Below are 14,970 nucleotides of genomic sequence, written 5' to 3' on the forward strand. Positions count from 1 at the left end.
GCTGTGTGTGTAAGGAGAGGAGGGTAGGGAAGAATAGAGGTGATCATATTTCTTAATCAGAAAATAAACCAAAAGTAACTTAAATAACTCCACAAGGCAATGAATCAGAAATGCCCAAAATTAGAGAACAGTCAAATACCACTAAGACCAAACACCCACTAATGCTAGAATTGCCTCTAACTCAATCCCACCAAGAAGGTAGCTCAACTCTTACCTTCAATTAATACCTGAAATTTAACTTTTCTTCCTTTTATTGAGTAAAATATACCTTCTGAAAGTATTCACCATCAACTCCTCCAAATCAGATCTTATTCCCATGCATTAGACCTGGGGTCAGCACACTTTTCTTTGGAAAGAATCAGAGAGCAAATATTTTAGGTTTTATGGACCATATGTTCTCTTTGGCAACTCTAGTATTGCAGCATGAAAGTAGCCACAAGCAATATATAAAATAGCATGGCTGTGCTCCAATAAAACCCTATTTACAAAAGCAGGCAGCAGACCATAGCTTGATGACCCCTGCATTAGACCACCCAGAACAAATCAAATCCCTCTTTCATAGGTCAGTCCTGCAGATACTTTACAATAAACTCAATAGCCCTCAATTATCTGGGTCAAATAAGCTCAATGCCTTCCTCTCTCATTGGTAGGGTCTCCAGTTCCTCCAAGGGCCTGGACCTTCCTCCAACACACTCCAATTTTCTGCGCAGTTCTCACTGGAGGTTCCTGACCTGAGTAGGATGCTCCAGCGTGTCCAGGGCACAATAGAAGGGGGCTCTCAGCTCCTCCACTCCAGCCAGACATCTAATGGAGTAGCCAAAGATCACTTTACTTCCCTGCATCCCACATCCCACATCCCACTGTTGACTCAGAATGTACTCACAATCAGCTACAACCCCAAATCACATCCACACAGGCTAAGTCCTTCCTCCCCCACTCCATGTTGGTGCCCTTGTTAGTTTAGGCCTTACCTTTTCCCCCTTAGCTTTTGCCTTGTTGAATTCCAGGCTTCAGCTCCATCCAGTCAAGATCTCTTTGATCCCTGAACCTGTCATTCAACATGCTGGCCATCTCTCCCATCTCTGTTGCTGAGAAGACACTCTCCATCTTCATTTAAGTCTTTGATGAGAAAACTCTAGGAGGACGTGGCCACTCTCTCCCATAGTCCCTGGCATTTCCACTCTCCTGTGTATCCCCTCTGTGATTCAGTGACACCTAGAGTCATGGCTCCCCTGGCTGCTTTCTCTCTCCTTCAGATGCTGCATCACAGGGGTATAAACACCAGACAGGATAGAATGGAATTGTGTAGAACATGTGCCTGTGTGTGTGGCATTCAGAGGAGAGAGGGAAAAAGGGAGAGGGGCCTCTACTGGATTCTGTGGCAAAATATATGGTCATTAAACTCCAGCACATTTGAAATCCAAAGATCTACCTGTACCCACTTGCTTGGAAAACAACATGATTGCAGTAATTTCACATGATTATCTCTGATGTGTTATGGAGATGTGTGATATCTCTGATGTGGAGAAAGTTTTATCAGTGGCCTTTCTCTCACTACCACTAAGTCATTGAAAATGGAAGTTTTCCCCATTTTCTAGACTGGCTGGACTTTTATGAGATTGGGAATTAGTGTTTTTTCTTATTTTTTAAGTATTTTTAAGTGAAAAACACTTTTTCAATAGCTGCCAATCATTGGCTTCTTTGTTTTTAGGTTTTGAACATTTAAGTCCCAGGAGAAAAGCAATTCAGAAGAAAAGCTAGTCTCTCCCTTGTCAATATTAATCCCAGGTTTCAGGCTGCAAGAGAACCAGACTTTCAAAATCAGGGAGAACAGGACACTTGGATTTGAGTCGGGTGTTTCTGGGCAAAGGCAGGGCTATGACGGCCTCTATCACTAAATCCCCAAAGTCTCTCAACCTCTAGTTTCCCCAAAGCCTGCTTGGTGTCCTGAAGCTTGTTTATTCCCCCCAGCATCCACCACCTACCCTGATTCTCTGCATTTCCTTCGGCATTGATGTCCTCTACCTGCTCTGATTTCCTGTTTGAATGTAGAATTGAAGAATTCTTTATTGTAGCCCTAAGAAGTGAGGCTTAAAATTCATTAGCCCTGAGCCAAGACGGGTGGTGGCCTTTATTTCTACGTGAATAGACAGAGACAAGCTTAGAGTGTGCGTATGTGCAAGTGTGTGTGTGCTTCCAGCCAGTTACCCAAATAGAATTTGGTATTCATGAGTTTTATATTTGTCTGTTTAAGGATGCTCAGACATAAATGGATCTTTAATTACACAGGTCTAAATATAACCCCATCTCCTTGCACATGAATCCCACCTTTCACCAAATTTGCTGCTACTAACATTAGCTTTTCCTGAACTTTCAGAGAAAAGCCTAGGGTGAGTCAAGAAGAAACTTGTGTGCAAAGGAAAGACCTCTCCCCAGCAGGGAACCCTCCCCCACTTTTCTGTGAGTTTTCCCCTTTCTAAGAAAAGTGGAGTGAGAGGAGCCAGCGACCGCCTAATTATGGCCCACCCATCTGCTATTTGTGAATGTCAGTGTTTTTCAGGCTGAGTAGCTTCGCCTTAAAGCAGGGGTTGTCAGTAAGTGCAGAAAGGCTCCCCTCTGCTGCCCTGCATAGAAAGCATCAAACCCAGATTTGAGGTGGGTGTCTCTGGGCAAAGGCAGAACCATCAGGGCTCCTGTCACTCAGGCCCCAGGAAAGTCTCTCGGCCTCTGGTTTCCCAACAGCCTGCTTGCTGTGCTGAAGCTTGTTTATTTCCTTCAGCATTGATATCCACCAGCTACTCTGATTCCCTGTTTGAATGTAGAGTTGATTCTGGGCTAATGGAAAGCAGGGGAATCTGGCTACAAATGCCCATTAGATTTGTCACTGAGCTTCTTTCTGGAGACACCCCCAAGGCTTTTCTTCCTCTTCCTCTGCTCCCTGAGAACATGTGAGCACAAAACTGATCCCAGCTTCTATCCACACCTTTGTATACTTTCAGCCTAGGTCTTTGAACCCTCTCTTTGCAAGCCTGGCTTCCTTTTCTTTCTTTCCTCCTTCAAATCAGCTCAGATCACCCAAGAAAGTGAGACAAGATTCCAATTTGTCTCCTTGAGCTTCAAACCTGAGACTTGTTCATTCCTAGAATTGAACGCCCTAATAGCTTGAGTGCCATCACAAGCACTCCACACTGTAGCAGAGGCAATTTGTGCTTCAAAAGTAATAGAGAGTAAATTGCAGAAGAAATATTTTATGCAAATTAACCAAGCTTAACATTTTGATAAAGGGCTTTTTTTTTTTAAATGAACCAAGGAATCCAATACTCCACTGCAAGTTTAACAAAAAGAAAATTTCAAACGCCTGAATTTTTAAAGTATGTGACAGCAAGAGAGATTTCGCCTGGTATGTAACACCAAGAGACATTAACCACCTATAAGATGGAACACAGGAGCCTAAGTGCCTAAAACTATTAGTTCAAAACAACATTTATGTGAACTTATGGATTAAGGTGTTTCAATAATTTAAATAACTCTCTGTCTCCTTTTCAGTGGACTCATCACTAAGCCAAAACATATTTGCTGTGAGATCAATGCTCAATTTGCATGTGAGCTTGGAACCTGCTAACAAATAGAAGAAGGAAGGAGAGAAGAACAAAGATTTGTTGAGCATGAACTATAGCCAGGCCCTGTGCTGGGCAGTTCACATGTTATCTCATTTAAACAGGCATGCTTCCAGTCCCCTGAGAGAAAATGACAAAGGAACAAGGAAAAAGCCATATGCTGATTATTCTGGGTAAAGACATTCCCATTTGGAAAGAAAATGAGAAGAGTATAATTAATATCTTTTTCACCCACTCTCAGGACTCTTGAATAAGATGCTCCTTCATAACTGAAAAAGGTAGGTTGGAGACAAAAGTTTTTTAAAGCCTGCTAATACTCCGACTTACACCAAATTCAGGCTTCCTGGAAGCCCCAAACCCACATCCCCACAATTCACAGCTGAAAGTAGTCTAAAGGAAGGGACAGCTTTCAAAAAAGGGAAAATATCTGAGTCTCAGCTCTACCTTGAAAGATGTGGTTCCCAGTGTGGGTTCCCAAACCTGAAAGGCCTTGATATTATTACAGGGGATCAAGCATCCTCAAGCACACCAAATTTGTAGACAGAATATGTATTTCACACATAGGTACCCCATTTCCCAAAATGTGTATAAGTGCTGTGGTGATTATTACAATGCAAATTCATTTTTAAAATTTTTTTATTTCAGTAGATTTTTGGGAAACAGGGGTAAGTTCTTTAGTGGTGATTTCTGAGATTTTGATGCACCTATCACTACACTGTACTCAATGTGTCTTGTTTTATCCCTCATCCCACTCCTGCCCTTCCCCATAAGACCCCAAAGTCCACTGTATCATTCTTATGCCTTTGCATCCTCATAGCTTAGCTCCCACTTATAAGTGAAAACATAAGAAATTTGGTTTCCCATTCCTGAGTTACTTCACTTAGAATAATGGTCTCCAACCTAAGAAAAGACTTAGACTGCCACACAATAATAGTGGGAGATTTTAACACCCCATTGTCAATATTAGACAGATCAATGAGACAGAAAACTAACAAGGATATTCAGGACTTGAACTCAGCTCTGGACCAAGCAGACCTAATAGACATCTACAGAACTCTCCACCCCAAATCAACAGAATATACATTCTTGTCAGCAACACATCACACTTATTCTAAAATTGACCACATAATTGGAAGTAAAACACTCCTCAGCAAATGCAAAATAATAGAAATCATACCGAACAGTCTCTCAGACCACAGTGCAATCAAACTAGAACTCAGGATTAAGGAACTCACTCAAAACTGCACAACTACATGGAAACTGAACAACCTGCTCCTGAATGACTACTGAGTAAATAATGAAATTAAGGCAGTAATAAATAAGTTCTTTGAAACCAATGAGAAGAAACACAACATAACAGAATCTCTGGGACACAGCTAAAGCAGCGTTTAGAGGGAAATTTATAGCACTAAATGCCCACAGGAGAAAGCGGGAAAGATATAAAATTGACACCCTAACATCACAATTAAAAGAACTAGAGAATCAAGAGCAAACAAATTCAAAACTTAGCAAAAGACAAGAAATAAATAAAATCAGAGCAGAACTGAAGAGATGGAGACACGAAATACCCTTCAAAAAATCAATGAATCCAGGAGATGGTTTTTGGAAAAGATTAACAAAATAGATAGACCACTAGCCAGATTAATAAAGAAGAAAAGAGAGAAGAATCAAATAGACACAATACAAAATGATAAAGGGGATATCACCTCTGATCCCACAGAAATACAAACTACTATCAGAGAATACTATAAACACCTCTACACAAATAAACTAGAAAATCTAGAAGAAATGGATAAATTCCTGGACACCTACACCCTCCCAAGACTAAACCAGAAAGAAGTCGAATCCCTGAATAGACGAATAACAAGTTCTGAAAATGAGGCAGTAATTAATAGCCTACCAACCAAAAAAAGCCCAGCACCAGATGGATTCACAGCCAAATTCTACCAGAGTTACAAAGAGGAGCTGGTACCATTCCTTCTGAAACTATTCCAAACAATAGAAAAAGAGGGAATCCTATTTAATAAATGGTGCTGGGAAAACTAGCTAGCCATACGTAGAAAGCTGAAACTGGATCCCTTCCTTACACCTTTTACAAAAATTAATTCAAGATGGATTAAAGACTTAAATTTCAGACCTAAAACCATAAAAACGCTAGAAGAAAACCTAGGCAATACCATTCAGGACATAGGCATGGGCAAGGACTTCATGTCTACAACACCAAAAGCAATGGCAACAAAAGCCAAAATTGACAAATGGGATCTAATTAAACTAAAGAGCTCTGCACAGTAAAAGAAACTACCATCAGAGTGAACAGGCAACCTACAGAATGGGAGAAAATTTTTGCAATCTACTCATCTGACAAAGGGCTAATATCCAGAATCTACAAAGAACTTAAACAAATTTACAAGAAAAAATCAAACAACCCCATCAAAAAGTGGGCGAAGGATACGAACAGACACTTCTCAAAAGAAGACATTTATGCAGCCAACAGACACAAGAAAAAATGCTCATCATCACAGGCCATCAGATAAATGCAAATCAAAACCACAATGAGATACCATCTCACACCAGTTAGAATGGCGATCATTAAAAACTCAGGAAACAACAGGTGCTGGAAAGGTTGTGGAGAAATAGGAACACTTTTACACTGTTGGGGGGAATGTAAACTAGTTCAACCATTGTGGAAGACAGTGTGACAATTCCTCAGGGATCTAGAACTAGAAATACCATTTGACCCAGCCATCCCATTACTGGGGTATATACCCAAAGGATTATAAAGCATGCTGCTATAAAGACACATGCACACATATGTTTATTGCAGCACTATTCACAATAGCAAAGACTTCGAACCAACCCAAATGTCCAACAATGATAGACTGGATTAAGAAAATGTGGCACATATACACCATGGAATACTATGCAGCCATAAAAAAGGATGAGTTCATGTCCTTTGTAGGGACATGGATGAAGCTGGAAACCATCATTCTCAGCAAACTATCGCAAGGACAGAAAACCAAATACTGCATGTTCTCACTCACAGGCGGGAATTGAACAATGAGAACACTTGGACACAGGGTAGGGAACACTACACACTGGGGCCTGTTGTGGGGTGGGGGGAGGAGGAGGGATAGCATTAGGAGATATACCTAATGTAAATGATGAGTTAATGGGTGCAGCACACCAACATGGAACATGTATACATATGTAACAAACCTGCACATTGTGCACATGCACCCTAGAACTTAAAGTATAACCAAAAAAAAAAAAAAGAAAGAAAAGAAAAGAAAAAGAGGGAATCCTCCCTAACTTATTCTATGAGGCCAGCATCACCCTGATACCAAAACCTGGCAGAGACACAACAAAAAAAGAAAATTTCAGGCCAATATCCCTGATGAACATCAATGTGAAAATCCTCAGGAAAATACTGGTAAACTGAATCCAGCAGGACCAATGACAAAAACTACATGATTACATGATTATCTCAATAGATGCAGAAAAGGCCTTCGATAAAATTCAACACCCCTTCATGCTAAAAACTCAATAAACCAGGTATTAATGGAATATATCTCAAAATAATAAGAGCTATTTATGACAAACCCACAGCCAATATCATACTGAATGGACAAAACCTGGAACCACTCCCTTTGAAAACCAGCACAAGACAAGAATGCCCTCTCTCACCACTCCTATTCAACATAGTATTGGAAGTTCTGGCCAGGGCAATCAGGCAAGAGAAAGAAATAAAGGATATTCACATAGGAAGAGAGGAAGTCAAATTGTCTCTGTTTGCAGATGACATGATTGTATATTTAGAAAACCCCATTGTCTCAGCCCAAAATCTCCTTAAGCTGATAAGCAACTTCAGCAAAGTTTCAGGATACAAAATTAATATGCAGAAATCACAGTCATTAGGAATGTGTATTAGGAATACATTAGGAATGACTGTGTATTAGGAATACACCAATAATAGGCAAACAGAGAGCTAAATCATGAGTGAATGCCCATTCACAATTGCTACAAAGTGAATAAAATACCTAGGAATACAACTTACAAGGGATATGAAGGACCTCTTCAAGGAGCACTACAAACTACTGCTCAAGGAAATAAGAGAGGACATAAACAAATGGGAAAACATTCCATGCTCATGGATAGGAAGAATCAATATTGTGAAAATGGCCATACTGCCCAAAGTAATTTATGGATTCAATGCTATCCCCATCAAGCTACCATTGACTTTCTTCACAGAATTAGAAAAAACTACTTTAAATTTCATATGGAACAAAAAAAGAGCCCGTATAGCCAAGACAATTCTAAGCAAAAAGAACAAAGCTGGAAGCATCATGCTACCTGACTTCAAACTATACTACAAGGCTACAGCAACCAAAACAGCATGGTACTGGTACCAAAACAGATATATAGACCAATGGAACAGAACATAAGCCTCAGATATAACACCACACATCTACAACTATCTGATCTTTGACAGACCTGACAAAAACAAGCAATGGGGAAATGATTCCCTGTTTAATAAATGGTGTTGGGAAAACTGGCTAGCCATAGGCAGAAAACTGAAACTGGACCCCTTCCTTACACCTTATACAAAAATTAACTCAAGATGGATTAAAACCTTAAACATAAGACCTAAAACTATAAAAATCCTAGAAGAAAACCTAGGCAATGCCATTCAGGACATAGGCATAGGCAAAGACTTCATGACTAAAACACCAAAAGCAATGGCAACAAAAGCCATAATTGACAATGGGATCTAATTAAACTAAAGAGCTTCTGCACAGCAAAAGAAACTATCATCAGAGTGAACAGGCAACCTACAGAATGGGAGAAAATTTTTGCAATCTACCCATCTGACAAAGAGCTAATATCCAGAATCTACAAGGAACTTAAACAAATTTACAAGGAAAAAACAACCCCATCAAAAAGTGGGCAAAGGATATGAACAGACACTTCTCAAAGGAAGACATTTATGCGACCAACAAACATCTGAAAAAAAAAGCTCATCATCACTGGTCATTAGAGAAATGCAAATCAAAACCACCATGAGGTACCAGCTCATGCCAGTTAAAATGGCGATCATTAAAAAAGTTGGGAAACAACAGATGCTGGAGAGGATGTGGAGAAATAGGAACACTTTTACACTGTTGGTGGGATTGTAAATTAGTTCAACCATCGTGGAAGACAGTGTAGCGATTCCTTAAGGATCTAGAACCAGAAATGCCTTTTGACCCAGCAATCCCATTACTGGGTATATACCCAAAGGATTATAAATCATTCTACTATAAAGATACAACATGCACACTTATGTTTATTGCAGCACTATTCATAATAGCAAAGACTTGGAACCAACCCAAATGGCCATCAATGATAGACTGGATAAAGAAAATGTGGCACATATACATATACACCACAGAATACTATGCAGCCATAAAAAGGATGAGTTAATGGCCTTTGCAGGGAGATGGATGAAGCTGGAAACCATCATTCTTAGCAAACTAATACAGGAACAGAAAACCAAATACTGCATGTTCTCACTCAAAAGTGGGGATTGAACAATGAGAACACATGGACACAGGGAGGGGAACATCACACACTGGGGCCTGTCAGGGGGTGGGGGCTAGGGGAGGGATAGCACTGGGAGAAATACCTAACGTAGGTGACAGGTTGATGGGTACAGCAAACCACCATGGCACGTGTATACCTATTTAACAAACCTGCACGTTCTGCACATGTATCCCAGAACTTAAAGTATAATTTAGAAAAAAGAAAGAAAAGAATAATGGTCTCCAACTCCATCCAGGTTGTTGCAAATGCAGCAACAATTATTTTATTCCTTTTTATGGCTGAGTAGTATTCCACGATATGTATATACCACATTTCCTGTATCCACTCATTGATTGATGGGCATTTGGGCTGGTTCCATATTTTTGCAACTGTGAATTGTGCTGCTATAAACATGAGTGTGCAAATGTCCTTTTCATATAATGACTTCTTTTTCTCTGGGTAGATGCCCAGTAGTGGGATTGCTGGATAAAATGGTAAATCTATTTTTAGTTCCTTAAAAAATCTCCATACTGTTTTCCATAGTGGTTGTACTAGTTTATATTTCCACCAGCAGTGTAAAAGTGTTCCCTTTTTACCACATCCACACCAGCATGTACTTTTTTTATTTTTTAAATTATGGCCATTCTTGCAGGAGTGAGGTGGCATTGCATTGTGGTTTTGATTTGTATTTCCCTGATCATTAGTGATGTTGAGAATTTTTTCATATGTTTGTTGGCCATCTGTATATCTTGAGAATCATCTGTTCATGTCCTTAATCCACTTTTGATTATATTATTTGCTTGTTTATTGCTGATTTCTTTGAGTTCCTTGTACATTCTGGATATCACTCCTTTGTTAGATGCATAGTTTGTGAAGATTTTCTTCTACTCTGTGAGTTGTCTGTTTACTCTGCTGATTATTTCTTTTGTTGTGCAGAAGCTTTTTAGTTTAATTAAGTCCCACTTATTTATCTTTGTTTTTGTTGCATTTGCTTTTGGGTTCTTGGTCATGAAGCAGTTGACAAAATTCAGCATCCCTTTATGATTAAGACCCTCAGCAAAAATCTGCATAGAAGGGACATACCTTAAGATAATAAAAGCCATCTAAGACAAACTCACAGCCAACATTACATTGAACCAGAAAAACTTGAAAGCACTCTCCTTGAGAATGGGAACAAGACAAGGACGCCCATTTTCACCACTTCTATTCAATATAGTACTGGAAGTCCTAGACAAAGCAATCAGACAAGAGAAAGAAATACAGAGCATCCAAATCAGTAAAGAGGAAGTCAAACTGTTGCTGTTTGCTGATGATATCATTGTATACCTAGAAAGCCCTAAAGACTCCTCCAGAAAGCTCCTAGATCTGATTAATGAATTCAGTAAAGTTTCAGGATACAAAATCAATGTACACAAATCAGTAGCACTGCTATACACCAACAGCAACCAAGCTGAGAATCAAATCAAGAACCCAACCGCTTTTAGAATAGTTGCAAAAAAATAAAATACTTAGGAATATACCTAACCAAGGAGGTGAAAGACTTCTAAAGGAAAACTATGAAATACCACTGAAAGAAATCATAAGTGACACAAACAAATGGAAACACATCCCATGCTCAGGGATGGGTAGAATTAATATTATGAAAATGACCATACTGCCAAAAGCAATCTACATTTAATGCAATTCCCATCAAAATACCATTATCATTCTTCACAGAACTAGAAAAAACAATCCTAAAATTCATATGGAACCAAAAAAGAGCCTGTATAGCCAAAGCAAGACTAAGCAAAAAGAACAAATCTGGAGTCATCACACTACCCGACTTCAAACTATCCTATAAGGCCATAGTCACCAAAACAGCATAGTACTGGTATCAAAATAGGCACACAGACCAATATGTGCCCAGAAATAAATACAGAGCCCAGAAATAAAGCCAAATACTTATAGCCAACTGATCTTTGACAAAGCAAACAAAAACGTAAAGTGGGGAAAGGACATCCTATTCAACAAGTGGTGCTGGGATCATTGGCAAGCCACATACAGAAGAAGGAAACTGGATCCTCATATCTCACCTTATACAAAAATCAACTCAAGATAGATCAAAGACTTAAATCTAAGACCTGAAACCTTAAAACCACTAGAATAACATCAGAAAAACCCTTCTAGACATTGGCTTAGGCAAATTCATTTTTTAAAGCAACTGAATGTGTAGGAGTTTTGGGTCATTATATATTCTCCATCAACAGACCCTAAAAGTATAATCACTATCATATGGAGGCCTACAATTTTTTAACACTAAAATGGGTACCTCAACACAATAAGCTTAGAAAACAATGATCTTGAAAGGGCTTAAACAGTTGTCACCAAACTCACACATACTACTATGTGGGAAAAAAAATCACAGTTCCACACTGCAGCCTCATTCACTCTTGTTTAAAAAGAAATTTTAAGATACTTGACTAATCCTTTTTCCAAAATTAAAAGTTGCACGTTAGGAAGGCAGAAAAACATAAAAGAAATGCTCAATTGATTTAACCTTATAACTTTTTACAATTCCTGTGTATCACAAATTCTCCATAAAAATTAAAACCATAAACTGGAGGAAAGGTATATGAAATAAACATAAGCATAAGGGTTAATAGCCTTAATATGTATATCAGTTTTTTACCTATTTGATTGATCACAGATGCTTAAAAATAATAAAACTTAATAGCATCAATCTGGTGAGAAGGGATTTACACACTCCTGGTTGGAATATTAACTACTACTTTCCTAGAAAACAAATGCCCAAGTGTAACAATATCTTTTTAAGAACTGGCTTTATCAAAATATAATTGGCATATAATAAACTATACATAAGTGTATTATTTGATAAATTCTGATATATATATGTACCCCTATGAAACCATCACCACAATCCAGATAGGAAACATATTCATCACCCAAAATATTCCTTGAGCCCCGTTGTAAACCCTCTCTACCACTTCTTCCCACTCTTCCATCCCTAGACAATGATTGCTAAGCTTTCTGTCACTCTAGATTAGTTTGCATTTTTTCAAGCTTTATATAAATGGAATCACACAGTATATTCTCCTTTTTTGTCTGGTTTTTCTCATGCAGCAAAATGATTTTGGAATTCATCTATGTTGTTGCACATAAAAATAGTTGATTGCTCTTTATTGCTGAGTAGTATTCCATTCTATGAATACATTGCAGTTTATCTATTTATCCATTGATGAAATTTGGGTTTCTTCTAATTTTTGTCTATTACAGTAAAGCTGCTATTAGCATTTATGTAAAAGTCTTTCTGTGGACATATATTTCCTCTCTTCTTGGGTTAGTACCTAGGAGTGGGTCATATGATAAGACAACTTTGGAAGACACTGCCAAACCGTTTTCTAAAGAGGTTATACCATTTTAAACTCTCACAAGCAATGTATGAGAAGAGGAGGGATGCTGCTATCAGCAACAATTGGTATGGTCGATGAAATTGGGCTTAAAAAAAACAAAGCAAAACTCTAGAATGTGATCAATTAATCTCACATCTGAGCATGTATCTTTTAAAAAAATTTAAAATAAGGATAAAATACCCACAAACATTCATCATAAATTTAATTAGTTTTAAAAATTCAAATTGCCTGAATGTTAAATCACGAGATGAGGTAAATTAAAATTGTACATCTTATGACAAAATGCTATTCAATCATTTTGTAAAATAGCTCAATAATATGAAATATATATTAATATATATTCAGTATGATTGAATTTTCATACATATGTGTAATGAGGTAGGGAGGAGGGGAGAACTAGATGGAAAAATGCTTATTCTTCATACTTGTTTGTATTTTCTTCTCCATATTTGTTTGTATCTTTCTATTTTCTAGGTAAGTGTTTTTATTACAATCAGAAAAAATTTTTTTTTTTTTTTGAGATGGAGTTTCTCTCTGTTCCCCAGGCTGGAGTGTAATGGCACGATCTCAGTTCACTGCAACCTCCGCCTCCCAGGTTCAAGCAATTATCTGCCTCAGCCTCCCGAGTAGCTGGGATTACAGGTGCCCACCACCACGCCCGGCTAATTTTTTGTATTTTTAGTAGAGACGGGGTTTCACCATCTTGGTCAGGCTTGAACTCCTGACCTCGTGATACAATCAGAAAATTTTAAACTTTTTTTTTTTTTGAGACAGAGTCTCACTCTGTCACCCAGGCTATAGCGCAGTGGTGCGATCTCAGCTCACTGCAACCTCGGCCTCCTGAGTTCAAGAGATTCTCGTGCCTCAGCCCCCCAGGTAGCTGGGACTGCAGGAGCACGCCATCACACCCGGCTCATTTTTGTATTTTTAGTAGAGACAAAGTTTCACCATGTTGGCCAGGCTGGTCTCAAACTCCTGACCTCAAGTGATCCGCCTGCCTTGGCTTCTCAAAGTGGTAGGATTACAGGTGTGAGCCACTGCACTGCACCAACATTTTTTTTTTTTTTTTTTTTTTTTTTGAGATGGAGTCTTGCTCTGTCACCCAGGCTGGAGTGCAGTGGCGCAATCTTGGCTCACTGCAAGCTCCGCCTCCTGGGTTCACGCCATTTTCCTGCCTCAGCCTCCCGAGTAGCTGGGACTACAGGCACCCGCCACCACGCCCGGCTAATTTTTTCTTTTTTTTTTTTTTTTGGTAGAGACGGGGTTTCACCATGTTAGCCAGGATGGTCTCGATCTCCTGACCTCGTGATCTGCCCGCCTCAGCCTCCCAAAGTGCTGGGATTACAGGCATCAGCCACCGCACCTGGCCTGCACCAACATTTTTTAAAAGAGTAAAGAAGTAAAAATGAGAGGGCAAGGCATGAGACGTGACTGCCAAATGCAGACTGGCGTGGAAGGAGAGTGAAAATGAACAGGTGCAGAACTAGAAAAGCCCAGCTCCATGCAACACAAATTTTGGGAGGGAGGTAAATACATATATCTTACCACAGGATTAATAAAAATTGTTCCTACTAATACAATCAATACTCAGATCATAAAGGCAAGGAAGTTTATAATACAATCTTAAAATATCTCCATCCAAAAAAAGTTGTTAAAGTAGAAAAGTTTTTTCTGTGAAATAAATAAATTCCTTGACGGTGTTAGGTGCATATAGAACCTATTACCGTTAAGTGGTGGCATTTGACACCATAAAGAGGTTTAGGGAAGATGTGGAATCTAATAGGTGTTATAACAGAAGATGGTCATGTGAGCATCCACTGCCACCCAGCAAAGCCCAGGGCCCTGTGGCAATGGGGCATCAGTTCAAAGGTGAGGAGGGTGAGAGCAGGGGGTTCTGCCCAGGAGGACTGGGAGACAGGTGTGAGAGTCCCAGCAGACACTGGGCACCAGGTATGGCGTGACCAAAAAGAGATAGGGGTGGAGATGGTTGATGGATTCAAAAAAAAAATAGAAAGAATGAATAAGACCTACTATTTGATAGCACAACAGGGTGACTATAGTCAATAATAACTTAATTGCACATTTTTAAATAACCAAAAGAGTATAATTGGATTGTGTGTAACACAAAGGATAAATGCTTGAGGGGATGGATAGCCCATTCTCCATGATGTGATTATTATGCATTGCATATTTGTATCAAAACATCTTATGTACCCCATAAATATATATACCTAGTATGTACCCGCAAAATTTAAAAATTAAATAATTTTTTTAAGTTTAAAAAAAAAGAAAACGAAAAGAGAGAGAGAGACTGGGACCTGACAAGCCCATGCCTCATCTCTGGCCTAAAAGTTGAAAAATCTGCCCACCTGGAACCACATCTT

Source organism: Pan troglodytes, chromosome 4, assembly GCF_028858775.2.
Source record: "Pan troglodytes isolate AG18354 chromosome 4, NHGRI_mPanTro3-v2.0_pri, whole genome shotgun sequence".
NCBI classification, from domain to species: Eukaryota; Metazoa; Chordata; class Mammalia; order Primates; family Hominidae; genus Pan; species Pan troglodytes.